This window comes from Trichosurus vulpecula, chromosome 2, assembly GCF_011100635.1.
Source record: "Trichosurus vulpecula isolate mTriVul1 chromosome 2, mTriVul1.pri, whole genome shotgun sequence".
In the NCBI taxonomy this organism is placed as follows: Eukaryota; Metazoa; Chordata; class Mammalia; order Diprotodontia; family Phalangeridae; genus Trichosurus; species Trichosurus vulpecula.
Genome location: NC_050574.1, coordinates 448,958,783 through 448,981,900, shown reverse-complemented (window position 1 = coordinate 448,981,900; position 23,118 = coordinate 448,958,783). Strand labels below are relative to the sequence as shown.

Below are 23,118 nucleotides of genomic sequence, written 5' to 3'. Positions count from 1 at the left end.
TCTTTCAGTGCCTTAAGTCTAAAGCTGCATCTCTAATTATCATCACCTTACATTTGTAGAAAGGCAAGGTAGGAAACCATTCAGGTTAATAGAATGTCAGACTGTACACTGATATTGATAGCTGTCATCTTTAAAAGAAATTCTATTCATTATGCCCTTTCTGGTTATTCTAACCCCATAATGTTTCATTTCTGAGTGAAATTTAGGAACTTGTTTCAATGTACATAATAACAGCACCTGAATTCTTATGAATACTTGGTGACTGACTATCGCAGTCTTTACCCAAGTGTTTTGTTTTGTATAGCCTCAGGCTCAGTTTTTGTTTAGATGTTGGGTTGTAATTATCTTTTCCTTCAGGTAATTAAATTATATTCTCCATAGAAAAAAGATCACGAAGGTGAAGTCAGGCAATAACCAAATGTTTTCTTTCTGAAATCTGTCAGAATTCCTTAAAGGTAAAGGTTCGGTTATAAGGAATTGGAATGATAATTTTCCCATTGCTCTTTTTTTTGTTTGAACTAAAACTTTTAAAGGTTCTACATGTACACACATGTATGTAGAACTGCATCTACATGGACATGAATATATGGTATACAAAGGTGCATATACGCGTACCTATACGATACACTTATATACACATATTATGAATATGTGTATGTGTGCTCTGTATAGATATATGGAAATAATTTTAAAGCAATGTGATTTGTATGTTTTTGACAAAGATCTTATTGAGAACATCCATTATTACACATTTTCATAATCTAAGAAGCAAGTTAATATGATCAACGTGCACCAGGGGTGGAACTAAACAGTCCAGCTGGTCCAGTCCCACAAGGACTTCAAATAGGGTGTATTCTGATATTGGAAAAGCTTAATTTCACCCAGGGAGTCATAGATAAACGTTGACAAAAACAATTTTTGACAAGTATAAGAATAGATCATTCAATGAGCATTTATTAATCTTTTATTATTTGCCAAGCACATGGTCAGGTACTAAGGTTAAAAAAGAAACAAGCAAACCTAAAAATAGTTGCTATCCACTCAAAGTTTTTTATTCTAAGAGTGGGGAAAATATGTCCTTATATGTGTATCCAAAATATGTATAAAGTGAATACTATATAATTAGAGATTACAATGTTATCTTAACTGCCATGGAGATCAGAAACAACTTTCTATCATAAAATTCTCATTTATTAAACACCTAGGAATTTGCTAAGTTTTGTGGCTACAAAGAATGGCCAAAACTTTCTTTCTGTCCTCAGAGTTCACATGTGTGTGTGTTTGTTTGTGTGTGTATGTGTGTGTGTGTGTGTGTGTGTGTGTGTGTGTATAATTTATTTATTTATTTTTAGTTTACAACATTCAGTTCCACAGGTTTGGGGGTTCCAAATTTTCTCTCCCTCCCTCTTCTCCCCCACCAAGACTACATGTAATTCAATGTAGGTTCTACATTTACCTTCACATTGATCTCATTTACATAAGAGTTCAGTTGTAAAGAAGAATTATAACCAATGGGATGAAGAATGAGAGAAGAGAAATGAAACCAAAAAAGAAGGAAAAAAAAGAGAGCAAATAGTTTGTCTCAATCTGCATTCAGACTACATAATTCGTTCTCTGGATGTACATAGCTTTCTCCTTCATGGGTCCTTTGGAACTGTCTTTGAATCTTGTGCTGATGACAGGAGTCAAGTCTATCGAAGACAGTCCTTACAGAGACCTCGTGTCTGTAATTGTGAATAATGATCCCCTGGTTCTGCTCCCCTCACTCAGCATCGGTTCATATAATGCTTTCCAGGTTGTAATGAAGTCCATCTGTTCCTCCAGTATTGTAGCACAATAGTATTCCATTACATTCATATACCACAATTTGTTTAGCCATTCCCCAATTGATGGACATCCCCTTGATTTCCAATTCTTTGCCACCACAAAGAGCGCTGCTACAAATATTTTTGTATATATGAGTCCATTTCTCACTTGTATGATCTTTTGGGATATACCCTAAAAGTGGTATTGTTGGGCGAAAGGGTATGCATATTTTTATAGCCCTTGGGGCATAGATCCAAATTGCTCTCTAAAATGGTTGGATAAGTTCACAACTCCACCAACAATGTAGCGATGTTCCAATTTCCTAACATCTTGTCCAGCATTTATCATTTTCATGTTTTGTCGTGTTAGCCAATCTGACAAGACATATGTGGTACCTAAGAGTTGTTTTGATTTGCATTTCTACAATCAATAATTATTTAGAGCATTTTTTTCATATAACTATAGATATCTTTAATTTCTTCCTCTGAAAACTGCCTGTTCATATCTTTTGACCATTTCTCAATTGGGTAATTGTTTGTATTACTATAAGTTTGGTTAAGTTCCCTGTATATTTTTGATATGAGGTCTTTATCAGAGACATTGGTTGTAAAGATTTTTTCCCAGTTTTCAGCTTCCCTCCTAATCTTTGTTGCATTGGCTTTGTTTATACAAATACTTTTCAATTTAATATAGTCAAAATTATCCATTTGACATTTTGTAATGCTCACTCTTGTTGGGTCATGAATTCTTCTCTTTCCCATAAATCTGATAGGCCAGTGATTCCTTGCTCTTCCAAATTGCTTATAGTATCAGCCTTTATTCCTAAATCATGAACCCATTTTGACTTTATTTTTGTATACAGTGTAAGATATTGGCCTATACCCAGTTTCTATTTTCCAATTTTCCAAGCAGTTTTTGTGAAATAATGAATTCTTAACCCAGAAGCTGGAATCTTTGGGTTTATCAGAGTAGATTGCTATAGTCGTTGACTCTTGTGTCTTGTGTACCTAACCTATTCCACTGATCTAGCACTCTTTCTTAGTCATTATCAAGTAGTTTTGATGACTGTTGCTTTATAATACAGTTTAATATATAATATGGCTAAGCCACCTTCCCTAGCATTTCTTTTCATTAATTGCCTTGATATTCTGGATATTTTGTTCTTCCTAATGAATATTGTTATTATTTTATCCAGCTCTGTAAAATAATGTTTTGGTAAATTGATTGGTATGACACTGAATAAGTAAATTAATTTAGGTAAAATTGTCATTTATATTATATTAGCTTGGCCTAATCATGAGCAATTTCTGTTTTTCCATTTACTTACATCTGACTTTATTTGGGTGAAAGGTGGTTCATAATTGTGTTCACATAGGCCCTGGGTTTGTCTTGGCAGGTAGACTCCCAAATATTTTCATATTTCTACAGTAATTTTAGATGGAATTTCTCTTTCTATATCTTGCTGTTGGGCTTTCTTAATAATATATTGGCATGTCGAGGATTTATATGGGTTTATTTTATATCCTTCAACTTTACTAAAGTTTTTGTTTTTACTGTTTCAAGTAGTTTTTTTTTACTTGATTCTCTAAGTAAATCATCTTATCATCTGCAAAGAGTGATAACTTGGTTTCTTCTTTGCCTGTTCTAATTCTTTCAATTTCTTTTTCTTCTCTTATTGCTAAAGCTAAGATTGCTAGCACCAAATTGAATAATAGGGGTGATAATGGACATCCTTGTTTTACCCCAGATCTTATTAGGAATGCATTTAACTGTTCCTCATTACATATAATGCTTGCTGATGGTTTTAGGTAGATGCTATTTAAAATTTTAAGGAAGACTCCATTTATTCCTATGCTTTCTAGTGTTTTAAATAGGAATGGGAGTTGCATTTTGTCAAAAGCTTTATCTATATCTATTGAGATAATCATATGGTTTCTACTTGTTTTGTCGTTGATATAATCAATTATGCTGACAATTTTCCTAACATTGAACCAGCCTTGCATTCCTGGAATACACCCTACCTGGTCATAGTGTATTATTCTTGTGCTAATTTGCTACTATCTTTTTGCTAATATTTCATTTAAAAATTTTGCATCAATATTCATTAGCATAATTGGTCTATAATTTTCTTTCTCTGTTTTGACTGTTCTTGGTTTAGGTATTACCATATTTATGTCATAAAAAGAATTTGGTAGGACTCCTTCTTCCCATATTTTCCCAAGTAGTCTACAAAGTATGGGAATTAATTGTTCTTTAAATGTTTGATAGAATTCACATGTAAAATCATCTGGCCCCTGAGATTTTTTCCTAGGGAAATTCATTCAATTACTTTTTCTGAGATGGGGTTATTTAGGTAATTTACTTCCTCTTTCTGTTAACCTGAGCAATTTACATTTTCGTAAATATTTATCCATTTCCCTAAGGTTGTCAAATTTATGTTGTATACCAGTAGGCAAAATAATTCCTAATTATTGTTTTAATTTCCTCTTCATTGGACATGAATTTACCTTTTTTCATTTTTGATACTGGTAATTTGGTTTTCTGCTTTCTTTTTTTAAATCAAATTGACCACAGTTTTATCAATTTTATAGGTTTTTTTCATAAATACAGCTCTTAGTTTTATTTATTGGCTCAATAGTTTTCTTGATTTCAATTTTATTAATTTCTCCCTTGGTTTTCAGTATTTATCATTTGATATTTAATTGGGGATTTTCATTTTGTTCCTTTTCCAGATTTTTCAGTTGCATGCCCAATTCATTGATCTCCTTTTTCTCTATTTTATTCATGTAGCCATTCAGAGATATAAAACTTCCCCTAAGAACTGCTTTTGCTGCTTCCCCTAAGTTTTGGTATGTTGTCTCATTATTGTGAGGCTTTGAATGAAGTTACTAATTGTTCCTATCATTTGTTCTTCAACACACTCATTCTTTAGGATTATATTATTTAGTTTCTAATTAATTTTTAGTTTTTCTCTCCATGGCCCTTTATTACAAATAATTTTTATTGCATCATGGTCTGAAAAGGATGTGGTGACTATTTCTGCCTTTCTGCATTGGATTGTGAGGATTTTATGCTCTAGTACATGGTCAGTTTTCAAGTATGTGCCATGTACCTCTGAGAGAGGAAAGTATATTCCTTTTTATCCCCATTTAGTTTTCTCCAGAGGTCTGTCATATCTACCTTTTCTAAAATTCTATTCACCTCCTCAACTTTTTTCTTGTTTATTTTGAAGTTAGATTTACCAAGTTCAGAGAGGGAGAGGTTGAGGTCCCCCACATGTTTAGTTTTGCTATCTATTTCTTCCTGTAACCCCCTTAACTTCTCCTCTAAGAATTTGTATGCTATACCACTTGGTGCATATTTGTTAAGTAATGATATTGCTTCATTGTCTATGGAGCATTTTAGCAGGATATAGTGTCCTTCCTCATCTCTTTTAATTAGATCTATCTTTGCTTTTGCTTTGTCTGAGATTAGAATTGCCACCCCTGCTTTTTTTTTTACTTTAGCTGAAGTACAACATAATTTACTGCAGCCTTTTACATTTACCCTGTTTGTATCCTCCTGTTTCAAATGTTTTATTTGTAAACAACATATTGTAGGAATATGGGTTTTAATCCATTCTGCTACCTGCTTCCATTTTATGGGAGAGTTCATACCATTCACATTCACAGTTATAATTACAAGTTGTGTCTTTTTCTCCACCCTATTTCCCTTCCCCCGATTTATGCTTTTATTTCTCCCTTCTCTCTTCCACTCCTCAAAAGAGCTTTGCTTTTGACCTCCACTTTCCTCAGTTTACCCTCCCTTTTGATTCCCCTCCCTCAACTTACTGTTTTCCCCTTGCTACTTCTTCCCTCACTTCTAACCACCCCCTTTTCTTTTCCCTTTCCCCTACTACTGCCTGTAGGACCAGTTTGATTTCTATCTTTATCAGAATATGTTATTCCCTTCTTGAATCAAATCTAATTAGAGTAAAGCTCAAATACTGCTCTTCTCCCTCCCTTCTTTCTCTCTAATATAATATGTTTTTGTGCCTCTTCAAGTGGTGTAATTTACCCTTTTCTACCACCTCCTTACCTCTTCTCCCAGAATCATCCCTTTACACCCTTTAATTATATATTTTTATCATTACATCAGTTATTTTATACTGACACCCTCAATCTCTGTATATCCCTTTCAACAGTTGTAATAACTGAACTCATCTCAAGATTGACACATATATAACACATATAAAACAATATAATCATATATAAGGATGTAAACTATTTGCTCTTATTGATTAACAAGATTTTCCCCTCGTTTACCTTTTTATATCTCTCTTGAGTTTTGTATTTGAAGATCAAATTTTCCATTGAGCTCTGTCCTTTTCATCAGAAGGTCTGAAATTCCCTTACTTCATTGAATATCCATCTCCTTGCCAGAAAAAGTATGCTCAGTTTTGCTGGGTAGTTGATCCTTGGTTGTAGTCCAAGCTCCTTTGCCTTTTGGAATATCATATTCTAGTTTCTCCTATCTTGTGTTGTAGAAGCTGCAATATCCTGAGTGATCCTGACTGTAGCTCCATGATGTTTGAATTGTTTCTTTCTAGCTGCTTGCAGTATTTTATCTTTGACCTGATAATTCTGGATTTTGGCTATAATATTCCTTGGAGTTTTCAATTTGGGATCTCTTTCAGGGGGTGATCAGTGGATTCTTTGGATGACTATTCTACCCTCTGGTTCTAGAACTCAGGGCAGTTATCCTTAATGATTTCTTGGAAGGTACTGTCCAGGCCCTTTTTTTCATCATGGCTTTCTGGTACACCAATAATTTTTCAATTGTCTCTCCTGGATCTATTTTCCAGGTCAGTTGTCTTTCCAATCAGATATTTCACATTTTCTTCTATTTTTTTCATTCTTCAGATTTCATTTGACTGGTTCTTGATACCTCATAGAATCACTAGATTCTACTTGCCCACTTCTAAGTTTTAGCAAATTGTTTTCTTCATTTAGGTTCTGATCCTAATATTCCATTTTGTTAATTTTACTTTTCAGGGCATCATTCTCTCCAATTAGTTAGTGAAGCTCCTTAACCATTTTACCAATTTTATTTTTTAAAGATATAATCTCATTAGTGAATTTTTTTTTTCCATTTTTTTAGAGGAACATGTTCATCTCAGTCCACATATACTTAAGGATTCTTCTACAGAGTCCCAGCCTACAGGTCCAAAAGAAATCAGCAGTGTAGGTGCCGTGTCTTCATAGAACAAATCGATTCTCTTGAACAAAGGTCTCTTGAGGAAGAGGGAATATAGACTTACATCATTGTCTGGGTAGAAGGGAACACAGAAGGCTCCCATCTTATCCCACAAGCACAAAGAATGGAAGTCCAGAATTATTTATTTCCTACAAATCTCTTATAAAAGGAAAAAGTCAAATCTCAGTCCTGGGACGCCAACATGGCCTTACTAGTAGGTCTAGGGGTTCTAGGGTCCAGTAGATGAGGCTGGAAATAAAACTGCATCACTCAAAGCTGCTGATCAGGTGGGCAATATCCCAATTGCTCTCACAGAGAGACATCCCTCCACTTCAACTCCTTTCTCAGTCACTGTGGCAATTTCAAACCTTGTATAAGATCGAGGATCTTGGTAGTACAACACACACATGCAATGCTCCACCAGCTCCTGTGCCTCTGCCTGGCTTAGAACTTGTTTTTTCTCCAAAATCTCTCACATCAAGGGGTGAGCCAAGTAGGCACCCTAACCAGTGGCCAGCGTAGGGGCTTCATAGGCTACACCAAGCATGCCCACATAGCCGAGGAAGCTTTCCCCATCAGCAAAGCCACAAATGACCATGGTGTTCCAGAGTGGATTCATCTTAGAGCGGCGTCTGTACATGGCTCTAGTCAACCAAGAGTGGATAGCTTTTGGGCTATAACTGTGTCCATCACCCAGCAGCTCCTCATCAGTCACAATCTGGTCGATGACTTGCTTCACATACTGGAAATCAGCATAGTCCCCAGAAGCACTAAGCAAGGTATTGTTGTTGACCCATACCATTAGACAGATATTTTGGAAATGAGCCAGGGAGCCACAGGAACCCAGAATATTAGCTGCAATTATTACACAACCCTCAAATTTCACACCTAGGACAAAGGTCCCTGTCACCACTGAGTTCTGCGTCCAAGTAATCGGGCTTCTGCAGATTGTGCTGTCCGGCCCTAGGAGAGCTTCTGAGATGGGTGGGCCGTGGTAGAACTGGTCTGGTGAGGGGCCCACAAACCCAACCATAGCTCTAACAATGGTTCCATCTTAGTCACTCTGGTGAGGGGAAATGAAAGCCTTCCATTTTTCTTTTACCTCTTTAATTTGGTTTTTAAAATCCTCCTTGAGCTCTTACAGGAATGCTTTTTGGGCTTTAGAGCAGTTCACATTCCCTTTTGAGGTTTCAGGTGTGGATATAGTGTCAGTGCTGTCCTCTTCTGAATTGGTATTTTGATCTTCCCTGTCTCCATAAAAAGAAGCAATAGACTGGTTTTCTGGAATGCTTCTTCATATTGGTTATCTTTGGCTTTTGTACTGTGGCCTCTGGTTTTGTCAGCTAGAGGCTAGGGGGTCACAGGGTGAGGTGTGGGGGAGGGGTGGTCTGGCTGCTAGAAGTCTCCTTTTCCCCTAGGGCTGTGCTACAGCATGGTTGGTCTCAGCTGTTGTCTGCCCTGGTATCTGACACTTCCCTGACTGTGTGAAGACGTCCCTGGGTTCCTGGTATTGACCCTTGTTGTCTCCACCCCTTTGGGGCTCAGGAACTCCTGCTGTTCAGCTACTGAAGCCCCACTTCTAGATCTTCTATTTCAGGGTTTCTTCCAAGGGAATATTTTCTGGGTCAGGAATGGAGGGATGAGAACCATTTTACCTGGTCATCGTGGCTCCCGGAAGTTCAGCAAGGTGAGTTTTAAACCTTTAGACTGTGGACTGCAAGCCTTAGGAGTAGTTGTTCTTGCAGCCACAGGCACTGTGCTGCTGTCTCCCATAGCTCCGGCAGACTCCTGTCCTGGGCTGAGAGGCCTGGGGATTGCCACTAGTTTTGCACATCCAGGGTTCCTCCAGCATGGTTCCACAGCTGCTCCTGCTTTGGTGTTGTCTGGTGCAGTTCCACATGTTGGGTGCTCTCCCAGCCTACAGATCCTGTCAATCCTGAGGACTCTTCTGGCTTGGAAATTTGCCACACTGTAACCAGAATGGCCTTTGTTTGCTTTGAGTGACTCAATCTCAGTGAGCTTTACTAGCTGCTAAGCCCCAGGCCCAAACCCCATTAGGTGTTAATGTAATCCATGTGGATGTGAACCTCCCAGGGTCCTAAGGGGAGGGGCCAACTCAAGAACCAATCACCAGAGCTCAGGCTCTGGTGATTCAGATGATGTTTGATGATGTCTGAAGCCCTATAAGAAGGGAGAACAGAGCCATTTGTGCGGGGCTCTGGAGATGGTGTTGATGAGGAGACTCCAGGCAGCTGTAGCTAAGGAGCCCTCCAGCTTGTAAACCCAGATGCTGAGACTTTGTTGAACTCTGGTAACTATGTGTTGGGATTTGAATCAGACAAAGTCTGTCTGTCTGATGTTTGTAATTTGTTTGCATTTTGTTTTGAAGTTCAGGGTGCTGGGTTTTTCCCCTGAACTAACTGAATGATATTTGTATGCTGAATTAAAAGTAAGCTTGTCAACCCTTTCACCTTGCTTTCCTTAATTAAGCAGATCAGAAGAACCTGTGCTATTGGCAGCTTTCTGGGTGCTGGCTGTGGGTGAATCTTATACCCCCACAGAAGCTGCTAGCCAGATTGTTCAAACACACACTCAATCTACTAGTGGCTTCTAACTCTCTCAAATCTGCTCAGATTCACTTTCTTAGTGCTATCTGACAGAATTTGTGAGAGAGCCCTGGTAAGGTGCTGTTTTCATGCCTCCATCTTCGCTCCACCTTTGGAGTTCATATTCTGATGTGGATGAGTGATACACAACATAAAGGAAGGTAAACTCAGAGGGAATACTCCAATAATGGTAGGACTAGAAAGGGCTTCATGTAGAAGGTGAGACTTGAGTTGAAATTTGAATGACTGGAAGTGAGGAAGGAAGTGCATTCCCAGAATGGACAACTGGCTGTTCAAAGACATCAAAAATGAAAGGAAGGAAGGAAAGAAGGAAGGAAGGAAAAGAAAGATATGTAAGGAATTTTAATAACAGAAAAGGCAGAGTTAAGATGACACAGTAAAGACTGGTACTCATCCAAGCTCTCCTAAAGTCCCCTACATACAACTTTAAAATGATGCCTCAAATTGGATTCTGAGGTGGCAGAACAAATGAAAGGATGGGGTGATACAATTTTCCAGCCAAGGGAAATTTAGGAAGTCTGCAGGAAAGATATGATTCAGTGAGGTAGGAGTTGGACCTGGATCCCAGCACAGACTGCACAGCTCAGGCTTTGCCTGGGCACCATCCAAAGACCTTGGAGGCCATTCATTAGTGGTAGCAGCAGCTTTGGTAGCTCTCAACTAACAGATGGCAAGGATGTCTGAAAATTGGTCAGATGAAGATTACTAAGACCAGATGAAGGATCTTTCCACTTTGTCCATACACAGCTCAGAGTCTCAGTCCCAAAGCTAAGAGGAGCACTAGCTCACTAGAGTTGCTGACTGCAGGGGCACAGGGGCCTTGATCACAATTCCAGCAGAGAAAAGATTGATTTTGACCACTCACAAACCAGACAAGAGACCAGAAAAGCAGTGGCCACTCCTCCCTTTGGGTCATGCCACCTCGGAAGATCCTAAAACTGACAGACCATGAGAGCTAACTCAGAAAACATCAGTAAAAGAGACCTTGCAGCAATAATTCGGCTCACAGCTACTATGGCTGTGTAAAACCAGTAACACCAGCATACAGAAGGGGTGCTAACACAGGTTCTTTGACCTGCTTTTCTAAGGAAAGCATCTTTAAGGGGTTAATAATCTCTGTTTAATTAAACACACATATATTAATCACTTAGTTTAGGGGGGAAAGATCAGCCCCTTGAACTTCAAGGCAAATACAAACAGAAATTACCAATATCAACAGACAGACCTTGTCTGATTCAAATCACAGTACATAGTTACCAGAGAAGAACCAATGGGTCTGGGTTAGCAAAGTCAGGAGGCAGTTACATGGCTTGCCCAGAGTCTCAACACTGCTTCCATAAGTGTGCCCCAAAAGTCAAACATGAAGTTCCCCTCAATTATATCCTGTTTGGAACCCTGAGGTCTCTTGACCTCACCCAGCCTGGGTGTGTGAAAGTTCCCCCTCTCCAGTATCACATCATATACAAGTCAATGACTCTTGATTGTCTCTGTGCTGAGAAATAGCTGAGAAATATTCCAAAACAAAGACAGCAAAAGGTTTCCCACCAATTCAAACAAAGGGGAGACTTAATAGTCTTAGCATCCCAAAAGGGAAGAAAAGTTTGCCTTAGCAGACCTGAATCTTGGGACAGTGCTCCTTCTACCCTAAAAGCAGGGCCCAACTTTAATATAAAGTTAAAACCAAGAAATAGGCTAGAAAATGAACAAACCACAAAAAAGAGCTCAACTATGGAAAGTTACTGTGGTGACAGGGAAGATTGAAACACAAATGCAGAAGAGAACAATGTCAAAATAGGTACACGCAAAATCTCAAAAAAATATGAACTGGTCACCCCCCAAAAATTCCTGGAAGACCTCAAAAAGGATGTTAAAAATTCAAATAAGATGGGTAGAAGAAAAATAAGGGAAAGAAATAAGAATGATGCAAGAAAACTATGAATAAAAGATAGTCAACAGCTTGGTAAAGTAGAAACAAAAAAATTACTGAAGAAAATAACAGCTTAAAAAACTTGGCCAAACAGCAAAATAGGCACAAAATACACTGAAGAGCAGTACTTAAAAAGCAGAATTGGCCAAGTTGAAAGAAATAGGTACAAAAAATAATTAAAGAGAACTCCTTAAAAAGTAAACTTGGCCAAATGGAAAAGGAGGTACAAAAGCTCACTGAAGAAAATAATTCCTTAAAATATACAGTTGGACAAATGAAAACTAATGAATCCATGAGATGTCAAGAAACAATAAAACAAAGTCAAAATAATAAAAAAAGAAGAAAATGTGAAATATCTCATTGATGTGTGGTATGAAAAACCCCCACCAATTAAAAAGTTAATTTTTAATAAGGAGCCATCTCAGGGTAGGAACAGAAATAAAATTTTATTCAATTCTCATGAAAATAGGGCATCCTCTGCCAGAACAGATCTAGCAAGGGATGACCCGTACAAGGGGCAAAGCATCAATAATTATACCTAATGCAAGAGAATTCCTACCCACCTCTGACCCATCTCACCATTGGCTGGGAGGCAGGCTTACAATCTGAGCATGGAAAACTAGACAAAGAACTGGGAAATCAAGGCACAGAAACTCCAATTCCCATTCCCTTAGTTAATGATTACAACTGAGGTGACATCTATAAATCTGAAGGAGAATAGGTTAAGGGTAGGGGGAGACCCACTCCATTCTTCTACAGTACTTTTACAGTAAAGGAAAGCAGGTCAGAGTGACCCCATTCTAACTGAGCAAATCTTTAAACCAGAACCATAAGAAAGAACAAAAAGTTTCAGGGTAAACTTTCCCAGAGGCTGAGCAATCAGACTCTCACAGCTTCAGCAGAAATTTCCATTTCCCCATTTCCCTATTTCTTGATTTTTAAACATTTCTAAGTATAGATATGAATAGACACACACACACACACACACACACACACACACACACACATATATATATATATATATATATACTTATACATATATATTCCCTGTGAAGTCTTCACATTTTATTTTCTCACTACCTCACACATTGAAAAAAACAATTGACTTGGAAAATAGATCCGGGAGTGGTAATTTAAGAATTATTGGACTACCTGAAAGCTGTGACTTAAAAAAGAGCCTAGAGGGCAGAACCCACAGAACAGCAGAGGGAAGCAGGGCTCCAGCCCAGGACAGCCTGGATGGTCTCTGGGTGAGGTCTATTCCATATGGAGCTGGGAGCTGGGAGCTGGGAACCGAGTGGAGCAGAGCCCAGCCTGAGCGGCGTGGACCATCCAGACCAGAAGGTGGGCGGAGGGGGCCCTAGCGCCCTGAATATGTGAGCTGCGGCAGTTATCAGACCCCTTGACCCACAAACACCAAAGACTGTGGAGAAGGTTAGTGGGAAAAGCTGCGGGAGTGGAAGGAGTTCCAGGTTCGGCTTCCAGCCCCAGGGACAGCAGAGGTGGGGCAGCTACGGTTGTTGCTGCTTCCGGCTCCAGGCCCACCTGGTGGGAGGAATTAAGTGGCGGATCAGAGCAGGAGTGCAACAGCCTGCTGAAGATCTAAGCCCAGTCTGGACTGGGGGTTCTTGGGGAAGGAGTAGTGCGGGTCTGACAGAGCTGGCACCTACCCCCCAAACGTGGAACATAGCACTCGTTAGTCTACAAGCAGTCATACCCCACTGAAAAACTCAAGGGTCAAGTTAGTTGGTTGGGAATATGGCCAGGCAGCAAAAACGTGCCCAGATTCAGTCTCAGACTTTGGATTCTTTCTTTGGTGACAAAGAAGAACAAAACATACAGCCTAAAGAAGACAACAAAGTCATAGAGCCTACAACAAAAGCCTCCAAGAAAAACATGAACTGGCCCCAGGCCATAGAAGAACTCAAAAAAGATTTGGAAAAGCAAGTTAAAGAAGTAGAGGAAAAATTGGGAAGAGAAATGAGAAGGATGTGAGAAAACCATGAAAAACAAGTCAATGACTTGCTAAAGGAGACCCAAAAAAATACTGAAAAATACACTGAAGAAAACAACACCTTAAAAAAGAGACTAACTCAAATGGCAAAAGAGCTCCAAAAAGCCAATGAGGAGGAGAATGCCTTGAAAAGCAGAATTAGCCAAATGGAAAAGGAGGTCCATAAGACCACTGAAGAAAATACTACTTTAAAAATTAGATTGGAGCAAGTGGAAGCTAGTGACTTGATGAGAAATCAGGATATTATAAAACAGAACCAAAGGAATGAAAAAATGGAAGACAATGTGAAATATCTCCTTGGAAAAAACCACTGACCTGGAAAATAGATCCAGGAGAGAGAATTTAAAAATTATTGGACTACCTGAAAGCCATAATCAAAAAAAAGAGCCTAGATACCATCTTTCAAGAAATTATCAAGGAGAACTGCCCTGATATTCTAGAGCCACAGGGCAAAATAGAAATTGAAAGAATCCATCGATCACCTCCTCAAATAGATCCCAAAAAGAAATCTCCTAGGAATATTGTCGCCAAATTCCAGAGCTCCCAGATCAAGGAGAAAATACTGCAAGCAGCCAGGAAGAAACAATTTGAGTATTGTGGAAACCCAATCAGAATAACCCAAGATCTGGCAGCTTCTACATTAAGAGATGGAAGGGCTTGGAATGCAATATTCCGGAGGTCAATGGAGCTAGGATTAAAACCTGGAATCACCTACCCAGCAAAACTGAGTATCATGTTCCAAGGCAAAATATGGATTTTCAATAAAATAGAGGACCTTCAAGCTTTCTCAGTGAAAAGACCAGAACTGAATAGAAAATTTGACTTTCAAACACAAGAATCAAGAGAAGCATGAAAAGGTAATCAAGAAACGGAAATTGCAAGGGACTTACTAAAGTTGAACTGTTTTGTTTACATTCCTACATGGAAAGATGATGTGTATGCTTCATGAGACCTCAGTATTAGGGTAGTTGAAGGGAATATGCATATATATATATATATATATATATATATATATATATGTTTATGTATATATATATATATAAGTGAATGTGTATGTATGTATATATCTATGTGTATATGTATGTATGTGTATATATATATGTGTTTTTATATATATATATATATATATATATATATATATATATATATATATATATATATATATATATGTAAAAGAGAGAGAGCAGACACAGGGTGAGTTGAAGATGAAGGGAAGATATCTAAAAGAAATAAAATGAAACTAAGGGATGAGAGAGCAACATCCTGAGAGATGAAGATAGGGAGAGATAGAATGGGGTGGATTATCTCACATAAAGGTGGCAAGAGGAAGCAGTTCTATGGGAGGAGGGGAGAGGGCAGGTGAGGGGGGAATGAGTGAACCTTGCTCTCATCAGATTTGGCCTGAAGGGGAATACCATACATACTCAGTTGGGTATCTTACTCCACAGGAAAGAAGAGGGAGGAAGATAAAAATAAATAAAAGGGGGGGATGATGGAGGGGAGGTCAGATGGGGGTGGAGGTAATCAAAACAAACACTTTGGAAAGGGGACAGGGTGAAGGGACAAAATTCAATTAAGCGGGATGGGTTGGGAAGGAGCAAAATGTAGTTAGCCTTTCACAACATGAGTATTGTGGAAGGGTTATACGTAATGATACATGTGTGGCCTAGGTTGAATTGCTCGGCTTCTTAGGGAGGGTGGGTGGGAAGGGAAGAGAGGAGAGAATTTGGAACTCAAAGTTTTAAAATCAGATGTTCAAAAACAAAAAAAGTTTTTGTATGCAACTAAAAAATAAGATACAGAGGCAATGGGGCTTAGAAATTTATCTTGCCCTACCAGAAAGGAAGGGAAAAGGGGATGAGAGGGGAGGGGGGTGATAGAGGGGAGGGCTGACTGGGAAACAGGGCAACCAGAATATAAGCCATCTTGGAGTGGGGGGGGAGGGTAGAAATGGGGAGAAAATTTGTAATTCAAACTGTTGTGAAAATCAGTGCTGAAAACCAAATATGTTAAATAAATAAATTTAAATTAAATTTTTAAAAAAAGAGCCTTTATATCACATTTGAAGAAATTACTAAAGAAAACTTTCCTGATATTGTAGATCCAGAGGGTAAAATAGAAATTGAAAAAATCTTCCAACCACCTCCTGAAAGAGATCCCAAAATGAAAACACTAAACACTACTATAGCCAAATCCAGTGTTCTCAGGTCAAGGAGAAAGTATTGCAAGAAGCCAGAAGGGAGTGAAAAAAAATAATTAAAAGTTCATGGAGCCACAACCAGAATGACACATGATTTAGCAGCTTTTACATTAAAGGATTAGGGGACTTGAAATATGATATTCCAAAAGGTAAAGGAGCCAGGATTATAATGAAAAATAATCTCCGCAGAAAAGCTGATTATAATCCTTTGGGGGAAAACCTGGATATTCAATTAAATAGAAGACTTTCAAGCATTCCTGATGAAATGGAGTAGAATACAAAATTTGACTTTTAAGTACAAGACTCAAGAGAAGCACTAAAAGGTAAACTGGAAAGGGAAATTGTAAGGGATTCACTACGGTTAAACTGCTCGTATTCCTACATGGGAAGATGATACTTGTAACTCCTAAGATCTTTATCATTATTAGGACAGTTAGAAGGAATATACATAGTCAGAGGGCAGGGGGCGAGTTAATTATGATGGAATTGTTTAAAAACATAAGGGTTGAGAAAGAAAATTGCACCAGAAGAAGGAGGGAAGGAGAGGTAGAAGGTGCAAATTATCCCACATGAAAGTGCTTTTACAGTGAAGGGGAAAATGGGTAAGGTGGCAGGAAACACTTTACCCTTACATTCAAAGGAATTGTCTCAAAGAGAAAATAACATATATTCAATTGGGTACAGAAATCTATCTTACTCTCTAGGTGTGGTTGCTGAAAGACTGTGGAAACAAAAGTTTGATATTCTGAGAATATCAATGCATGCAAATGCAATGGATGCCAATTGCCTAACAAAGCAGTAACAGACCTACTCAGTTTATGCCTGGACCCAAATACAGGGGGAGACAGACTTTTGTTCATTAAAAGCAATCAAATAAGTCCAATTAACTGAAAGGATATACTATAAAATTAGGTAATCTGATTTCTAATTGGAAGAATGATTAGGGACTTTTCAAATTTGGAGGGAGAAAGTGAATAGGTGCAATTACCTTAATTTGGAAAAAAAGAGATTCCCTAATTCCCCTAAATATATAAAAATCCAATGACCATGGAAACATAAATGACTGATCATTATGGCATCAGTTATATGGATTTCTTGCTAGGTATAATTTTTTTTTTATAAATTTCTTTATTTATTTTTAGTTTACCACGCACGGTTCTACATAGTTTTGAGTTCTAGTTTTTCTCCCCTCCCTCCCCCCTCCCTCCCCAAGACGGCATGAAGTCTCATATAAAGGTCATGTATAACTTCGCATTGAATTAATTTATGCACTAGTCAAGTCGTGGAGAAGAATTTTGACCAATGGAATGAATCATGAGAAAGAAGAAACAGAACCATAAAAAAAAAACCCAAAAACAAAAACAAAAGAGAAGCAGAAAAGGCGAGCATGTAGTGTGCCTCAGTCTGTATTCAAACTTCGCAGTTCTTTGTCTTGATGAAGATAGCATTCTCCATCATGAGTCCGCTGGAGTTGTCCTTGCCCCTTAGGTTGCTGAGAAAAGCGCACTTTGTCAGGGTTGGTCCTCATGGAATCCATATATCTGTGGCTGTGCACAACGTTCTCCTGGCTCTGCTCCGCTCACTCAGCATTATGTCGTGTAGGTTTTTCCAGGTTGTTATGAAGTCTGCATCATCCCCATTTCTTATGGCACAATAGTATTCCATTACCTTCATGTACCACAGTTTGTTCAGCCATTCCCCAATTGATGGGCATCCCTTTGATTTCCAATTCTTGGCTACCACAAAGAGAGCCGCTATAAATATTCTTGTACATATGGGTCCTTTTCCGGCTTGCGTGATTTCTTTGGGATACAACCCTAGAAGTGGTATTGCTGGGTCAAAGGGTATGAACATTTCTATAGCCCTTTGGGCATAGTTCCAAACCGCCCTCCAAAATGGCTGGATCAGCTCACAACTCCACCAGCAATGCAACAATGTTCCAATTTCCCCACATCCTTTCCAGCATTTATCATTCTCCTGATTTGTTTTTTAGCCAATCTGACAGGAGAGATGTGGTATCTAAGAGTTGTTTTGATTTGCATTTCTCTAATCAGCAGCGATCCAGAGCATTTTTCCATATGCCTGTAGATAGCTTTAATTTCTTCGTCAGAAAACTGCCTGTTCATATCCTTTGACCATTTCTCAATTGGGGAATGCCTTGTATTCCTATATATTTGGCTTAGCTCCCTATATATTTTAGAGATGAGGCCTTTATCAGAGATACTAGTTGCAAAGATTTTCTCCCAATTTTCTGCTTCGCTCCTAATTCTTGTTGCATTGGCTTTTTTTGTACAAAAACATTTCAATTTGACATAATCAAAATTATCCATTTTGCATTTTGTAATGCTATCTCTTGTTGGGTCATGAATTCTTTACTTTTCCACAAATCTGATAAGTAAACTATTCCTTGCTTTCCCAAATTACTTAGAGTATCAACTTTTACTCCTAAATCATGAACCCATTTTGACTTTATTTTGGTATATGGTGTAAGATATTGGTCTATGCCCAGTTTTTGCCCTACCATTTTCCAATTTTCCCAACAGTTTTTGTGAAATAGTGAATTATTAGCCCAGAAACTGTCCTCTTTGGGTTTATCAAAGAGTAGATTGCTAAACTTGTTGATTTCACCTATTTGTGTACCTATCCTATTCCACTGATCCACACCCCTGTTTCTTAACCAGTACCAGGCAGTTTTGATGACTGCTGCTGTGTAGTACAGTTTAATATCTGGTGTGGCTAAGCCACCATCTCTAGCATGTCTTTTCATTGATATCCTAGATACTCTAGACCTCTTGTTTTTCCAAATGAATTTTGTTATTATTTTGTCCAGCTCAGTAAAAAAAAAAATTTTTGGTAGTTCGATTGGTATGGCACTGAATAGATAGATTAATTTAGGTAGAATTGTCATTTTTATTATATTAGCTCGGCCTAGCCATGAGCAACTGATATTTCTCCATTTATTTAGATCTGATTTTATTCGCGTGAAAAGTGTTTCATAGTTATGTTCATATAGGCCCTGGGTTTGTCTTGGCAAATAGACTCCCAAATATTTTATAGTGCCTTCAGTAACTTTGAATGGAATTTCTCTTTCTATCTCTTGCTGTTGGGCTTTGTCAGTAATGGATAGGAATGCTGAGGATTTACGTGGGTTTATTTTATATCCTGCAACTTTGCTAAAGTTGTCTATTATTTCAAGTAGTTTTTTACTTGATTCTCTAGGATTCTCTAGATAAATCATTATATCATCTGCAAAAAGTGATAATTTAGTTTCTTCTTTTCCTATTCTAATTCCTTCAATTTCTTTTTCTTCTCTTATTGCTTAATGCTTCCAGTACCAAATTGAATAATAGGGGTGATAATGGACATCCTTGTTTCACCCCTGATCTTATTGGGAATGCATCTAGTTTATCCCCATTACAAATAATGCTTGTTGATGGTTTTAGGTAGATGCTATTTATAATTTTGAGGAAGGTTCCACTTATTCCAATGCTTTCTAGTGTTTTTAATAGGAATGGTTGTTGTACTTTGTCAAAGGGTTTTTCCCTATTTTCCCTATTTTATTCATGTAGGCATTTAGAGATATAAAACTCCCCCTAAGAACTACTTTTGCTGCATCCCATAAGTTTTGGTATGTTGTTTCATTATTGTCCTTCTCTTGAATGAAATTATTAATTGTTTCTCTGATTTGATCTTTGGCCCACTCACTCTTTAGAATTAAATTATTTAGTTTCCAATTAGTTTTTAGCTTATTTTTCCATGGTACTTTATTAAAAATGATTCTTATTGCATCATGATCTGAAAAGGATGCATTGACTACTTCTGCTTTTCTGCACTGGATTGTGAGGTTTTTATGCCCTAGTACATGGTCAATTTTTGAGTATGTGCCATGTACTTTTGAGAAGAAAGTCTATTCCTTTTTATCCCCATTCAGTTTTCTCCAGAGGTCTATCATATGTGCCTTTTCTAAAATTCTATTTACCTCCTTAACTTTTTTCTTATTTATTTTGAGGTTAGATTTATCAAGTTCAGAAAGGGGGAGGTTGAGGTCTCCCACTATTATAGTTTTGCTGTCTATTTCTTCCTCTAACTCCCTTAACCTCTCCTCTAAGAATTTCTATGCCTTACCACTTGGTGCATATATATTAAGCAATGATATTGCTTCATTGTTTATGGTGCCTTTTAGCAGGATATAATGTCCTTCCTTATCTCTTTTAATTAGATCTATCTTTACTTTTGCTTTGTCTGAGATTAGGATTGCTACACCTGCTTTTTTTACTTTAGCTGAGGCACAATATATTTTACTCCAGCCTTTTACCTTAACCCTATGTGTATCCCCCTGTTTCATATGCGTTTCTTGTAAACAGCATATTGTAGGATTATGGTTTTTAATCCATTCTGCTGTCTGCTTCTGTTTTGTGAGAATGTTCATCCCCTGCACGTTCAGGGTTATGATTTCTATCTGTGTCTTTTTCTCCATCCTAATTCCCCCTGTTTATGCTTTTATTTCTCCCTTTCCCCTTCTCCTCAACAAAGTTTTGCTTTTGACCGCCACTTTCCTCAGTTAACCCTCCCTCTTTATTCCCCTCCCTTATCTAACCGTTACCCACTTGCTACTTCTCCTCTTCCTTCTGCCCTCCCCCCTCCATTTTCCCCCCTTTCCCTCCCTCTTCCCATAGGACAAGTTAGATTTCTAAACTTATCAGAGTATGTTATTCCCTTCTTGAACTAGATCAGATGACAGTAAAGCTCAAATACTGCTCTTCTCCCTCCCTTCTTTCCCTTTACTATAATATGTTTTTTTGCCACTTCCTTTGGTGTAATTTACCCTTTTCTACTACCTCCTTACCACTTCCCTCATAGCCCTCCCCTTTATATCTCTCATTTATATTTTATATCTTTACATCGGTTAATTTATACAGACATTCACAACCTATGTATATCCCTTTCATTTGTCATAATAGTTGTACCATTCACAAGAATGACTTATATATGTATATATATATATATATATATACACATAAAAAACATACATAAGATGATATAATCCCACTTAAAGATGTAAACAACCTAAGCTTATTGGTTAATGAGGTTTGTGGGGTTTTTCCCCCTGGTTACCTTTTTATGTCTCTCTTGAGTTTTGTATTTGGAGATCAAATTTTCCATTGAGTTCTGGCCTTTTTATCAGGAAGGTCTGGAATTCCCTTATTTCATTGAATGTCCATCACCTTGCCTGGAAAATTATGGTTAGTTTTGCTGGGTAGTTGATCCTCGGTTGTAGTCCAAGCTCCTTTGCTCTTCGGAATGTCATATTCCAATTTCTCCTGTCTTTTAATGTGGAAGCTGAGAGATCCTGCGTGATCCTGACTGTAGTTTCACAATATTTGAATTGCTTCTTTTTGGTTGCTTGCAGTATTTTCTCCTTGAGTTTATAGCTCTGAAATTTGGCTGTAATATTTCTTGGTCTTTTCAGTTTGGGATCTCTTTCAGGGGGTGATCGGTGAATTCTTTCAATAACTATTTTGCCCTCTGGTTCTAGGACCTCTGGGCAGTTGTCTTTGATAATTTCTTTGAAGATACTGTCAAGGCTCCTTTTATCATCGTGGATTTCCGGTAGACCAATAACTCTCAAATTGTCTCTCCTGGATCTATTTTCCAGGTCAGTTGTTTTGCCAATCAGATATTTCACATTTTTTTCTATTTTTTCATTCTTTACGTTTTGTTTTATTACTTCTTGATGCCTCATAGATTCATTAGCTTGCACTTGCTCAAGTCTAATTTTAAATGAGTTAGTGTTTACATTTTGCTTTTGAGCCTCCATTTTCAATTGGTTGATTTCACCTCTCAGGGTGTCATTTTCTCTCTTTAGATTCTGTATCTCCGTAGCCATTTCGCCAATCTTATTCTTTAGGGACTTTTCCATTTTTTCCATGTTTTCTTTTAGCTCCCTAATTTGGTTTTTAAAATCCTCCTTTAGCTCTTCCAGCAGTGCTTTTTGGGCTGGAGACCAGTTCATATTAGCTTTTGAGGTATCTGATGTATCTACTGTGTCAATGCCGTCCTCCTCCATATCGATATTTTGATCCTGCCTGTCTCCATAAAAAGAATCTATTGTCCTCGGTTTTTTTGTATTCATCTTCATGTTTGTTGTTTTCCCTTTTCCTGGCGTTACAACTAATTTCTATCTTTGGGCTCTCTGTCCCAGCTTTCTTATTCTGGGGGTTGTGAGTCTAGAATTAAAACCTTCAGTTTCCTGAGGTGTGGGGGAGGGGTCTGGCTCCCTGGCGTCTCACTCCCTGTGGGTGCTCTCTAGCACTTACTTTTCAGCAATGGTCTCAGCTGTTTGTTGTTTGAGCTGATGTCTGGCACTTCGCCTGGGGGAGCAAGGTTACGTCTGGGCTCCTGGCGTTGACCCCTGCTTCTAGTATTTGTCCTGTGAGGCCCCGCTACTCTCTCCTCTGTTTCAGTTCTCTCTCTCTTTTTTTTTTTTTCCGAGGAATTCTCTGGGTGAGGGGGGTAGGGATTAGAGCCGTTTACCTGGCCATTGAGTCTTCCGGAAGTTCAAGAACCCGAGTTCCTGGTCAAGCATCAGGAGTGGGTATTTTCACGGCTGGTGGCGTTGCGCTGCCTCTCGTCACTCCCACAGACTGCCTTCCTGTGTTGGGAGTCCTGGGGATCTCTGCCGGTTCCGGGCGCCCAGCTTTCTCCCAGCCCGTCTCCCACGTGGATTTCTCGGCCAGCCGCTTCCGCCTTGGTCTGGAGCCGCTCCGCACCAAGCACTCTCCTAGCCTGCAGGTTCGTTCCTCCGGCCTTTCAGTCTCTCCCGGCTCGGAAATTTGCCCCACGCAGACTGCTCGCGGTTTCTGACTCTCTCAAATCTGCTCAAATTCACTTTTTTATGGGAATCTGACAGACCTTGTGAGAGAGCTCCGGTAAGATGCTGCCTTCATGCGGCCATCTTGGCTCCGCCCCCTGCTAGGTATAATTTTGAGAAAATCTTTGCATTGATTTTTGGTCCTAAGATTCTGGCCAGCATAGTTTAGGTCATTTGAAGGTTTTCTTCTACTTCCCACAACCGAATAAGTGTTCCCATAAGACAGACATTGGACTAAATCCGTAACTGAATAGAAACTAAGGTAGCTCAAGAACTGAGTCACAAAATGGAATCAATGTGGTTCACTCAGTTCCCACAATTAGCTACTTACTCTCTTAATCCCCTCTATTTTTCTCCTTTTGATTTGGGGGGGGGTATACAACCCATTCCTTCTGTGGATCACTTATTTATAAGCAAAATTATAAGGTTTTTTCATAT

At 38.5% G+C, this 23,118-nt stretch overlaps 1 pseudogene; it reads right to left on the bottom strand.

The window, feature by feature from the left end:
• Window positions 1-7,307: 7,307 nt before the first annotated feature.
• On the bottom strand, window positions 7,308-8,094 carry LOC118835552 (annotated as a pseudogene).
• Between the last annotated feature and the right edge of the window lie 15,024 nt (window positions 8,095-23,118).